At 43.8% G+C, this 3,289-nt stretch overlaps 1 long non-coding RNA gene across 1 annotated transcript; it reads left to right on the top strand.

Annotated features, from left to right (window-relative positions):
* The first annotated feature begins 48 nt into the window (after window positions 1–48).
* LOC309795666 lies at window positions 49–3,289 on the top strand. The gene is made up of 2 exons (XR_014292306.1): window positions 49–170; window positions 2,957–3,289. It is a non-coding gene; the product is annotated as an uncharacterized lncRNA (long non-coding RNA).

Genomic DNA, 3,289 nt, shown 5'->3' with positions numbered 1-3,289 from the left:
CCGGAAGTGGCGATGCGCGAAGGTGACGTCAGTTTCCGCCCGGGGCGATACGTCACCGTCCGCGCGGCGCCACGCAGGGCCTAACACCTGGTTTCGCTTCCACTCTTCATGCCCACACCCGCTTTTTCCGCGGACTTCCCTAGGAGCCACCTCATCGTGCCTGGAAATCCGTAAGTTCTGTGGGGTGAAACTCGTAGACCTCACTTCTTTGCCTTACGTCACTCTGAAGTAACCTAAATTTTATTTTTACGTCTGCCACGTCTCATAATAAATGTGTAAGTCTCTGAGCTGTAAAGCCTTGCGCAAAGGAAAGTCCTAGGAGAAAACTATATGATTCCAGTTTCTGCTGTTAACGAACGAGATAACGTGTAAGACAGCAAAAAAGAAAGCGAAACCAAACGCCCTAAACCCCCATAATTCCACCACAAAAACCAAAAAAGCCCCCAGCGTTTTCTTTACCTTCTGGGTCCTTCTAATTTCTGTACATATGCATCGTAGCACAGGTGTTTTACATAGTCTTAAACAAAGTACACATACAATTTTAAATTTGACTTTTTATACGGCTAAGTATTTTTTAAAGTCAGTTGTCGATTTAATGTCATTGTAGTCCGTCAGTCTCATATCACGTAAATTATCTAAGTCCCCTTTCTCCCCCGCCGTTAGGGATATAGGTTTTTTCCATGTTTTATTATTAATTGATAACACTTCAGTGAGCATTTCCATCCTATCAAAAATCATATTACTTGTTTGCTTCCAGTTTACTTTTTGTCTCTCCCCACTAAAATATTAACTCTTCAAACAAGAGCAAAGACTTTATCTGTCTTAATCACAGTTGATTAAAGCACCTAGAAAAGTTCATGGCACATGGTAGACACCCAATAAATATTTTTTAATGTATGGCTGAATAGACTAATGAAGATTTTAGTTAAAATGTGTTACTCTAGGACACATTTCTAAGCATTGCAACATTTATGTCAAAATGTATGAATGAGGGACTTCCCTGCTGGTCCAGTGGCTAAGACTCCGAGCTCCCAATTCAGGGGGCCAGGGTTTGATCCCTGGTCGGGGAACTAGATCCCACATGCATGCCGCAGCTAAAAAAAAAAAAAAAGATCCCGCATGCTGCAACAAAGATCCCACATGCCACAACTAAAACCTGGCGCAGCTAAAATAAATAAGTAAATAAATATTTAAAAAAAAAAAGGATAGGGCTTCCCTGGTGGCGCAGTGGTTGAGAGTCCGCCTGCCGATGCAGGGGACACGGATTCGTGCCCCGGTTTGGGAGGATCCCACGTGCCGCGGAGCAGCTAGGCCCGTGAGCCATGGCCACTGAGCCTGCGCGTCCAAAGCCTGTGCTCCGCAATGGGAGAGGCCACAACAGTGAGAAGCCCGCGTACCGCAAAAAAAAAAAAAAAAAAAGGATAAATGGTCAGTAAGCACAAGAAAAAGAGCTCATTAAAAATCATTAGTTATTAAGGAAATGCAAATCAAAGTCACAATGAGATACCACTGCACACTGGATAGAATGGCTAAAATTAAAGATTGATCCACCATGTGTTGGTAAGGTTGTGGAATGTTAAAAAAAAAAAAAAATCAAAGGCACTTGTTAAAGATGATAACGCAAACTTTACTTAGGACCATCGCCATAAGTACAGGGATGACTGCAATGGGATTTTGCACCAGAGGAGAAAAATTTGGCTCAATTCCAAATACAGCATGTGCAAGTGGGAATTTATAGCCAAGGAACAGGGGAGTGGATGGAAAATTACTAAGAGGAAACATCAGGGTTAAGGAGAGTTTTTGTTAAACTGATGTAACAGGATTCTTGCTGAAGACAGGCCAGGATGATCAGACAACACCTGGGAGGTGGTGGAGGATGAAGAACCTGACCAGGTAGTGAGGGCGGTCAGATATCAAGGGTGGGCAGTTCTTGTTAAAACTAGATTTTACAAGTGCACAGGTGGTCCTAGGAGACGGTTCAGGAGCCTGACTAAATGTTGGTCAAGCAAGGAAACTGTCAGGAGCAACTGGAACTCTCTTAAGCCTCTGGAGAGAAGGTAAAATGGTATAATGGTTTTGTATAACTGTTCTGCAGTTTTTCAAGAAGTTAAACCTATACTTACTCTGTGATCCAGCAGTTCTACTCCTAGTTACTATCCAAGAGAAATGAAACATAAAGACTTGTACACAAATGTTCACAGCAGATTTACTCATAATAGTCCCAAACTGGAAACAACCCAAATGTTCATCAGCAGGAGAATGGATAGGGGCTTCCCTGGTGGTGCAGTGGTTAAGAATCCACCTGCCAATGCAGGGGACACGGGTTCGAGCCCTGGTCCGGGAAGACCCCACATGCCGCAGAGCAACTAAGCCCGTGCACCACAACTACGGAGCCTGTGCTCTAGAGCCCACGAGCCACAACTACTGAAGCCCGCACGCCTAGAGCCCATGCTCCACAACAAGAGAAGCCACTGCAATGAGAAGCCCGTGCACCGCAACGAAGAGTAGCCCCCACTCGCCGCAGCTAGAGAAAGCCCGTGCACAGCAACGAAGACCCAACACAGCCAAAAATAAATAAATAAATAAATAAATAACAGGAGAATGGATAAATAAATTTTGGTATATTTATTAAATGGAATACTTCTCAGCAATGAAAAGGAACAAACTACTGATACACATGATGAAATAGATGAATCTTACAGACATGTTGAAGGAAAGATGCCAGACACAAGAGATGCATACTGTATAATCCATTTGTATGAGAGTCAATGTAAGCAGCTCCTTGCAGGAGACCGCCCTCAGCAGGAAGCCCCTTTTCTTGTCACTTCAGTAAAGCTGTATAGTAACTAACTTTTAAGCCTAGCACCCCCATGCTCTACTCATCAACGGCCCAAGCACACCTTTCAAATCTTTTAGTCACACAAAGCCTTGCCTAACTTGTTGGTCCTTTCTGCAGATGAAAGAAGTAGAAGAGAAGAATAAGTGATGAACAGATGACCAGATCTCTTCCCTAGCTTCCCCTTCAGTAATCTCCCAAATAAACTCTGTGATCAAACTGTGTGAACATGATCACATCTAGAGGAAGATCACAAGAAGTTGAGGAGCCTGCACACAGTGGGGGATGGCAACGGCTCAGACCCCCAACTCAATGATGAACTGAGATTACTTCCCTCCTTCCCTTTAAAAGTTTCATGAGCAGAATCTTCGGAGGTGGTTTTTGGGGTATGTTGAGTCCACCATCTCCCCAGATTGCTGGCATTCTGATCAAAGGCACTTTTCCTTTTTACCA

Source organism: Mesoplodon mirus (assembly GCF_964341445.2).
Source record: "Mesoplodon mirus genome assembly, chromosome: 19".
In the NCBI taxonomy this organism is placed as follows: domain Eukaryota; kingdom Metazoa; phylum Chordata; class Mammalia; order Artiodactyla; family Ziphiidae; genus Mesoplodon; species Mesoplodon mirus.
The sequence above is the reverse complement of the archived record's forward strand: the minus strand, read 5'-3'. Positions and strand labels throughout refer to the sequence as shown.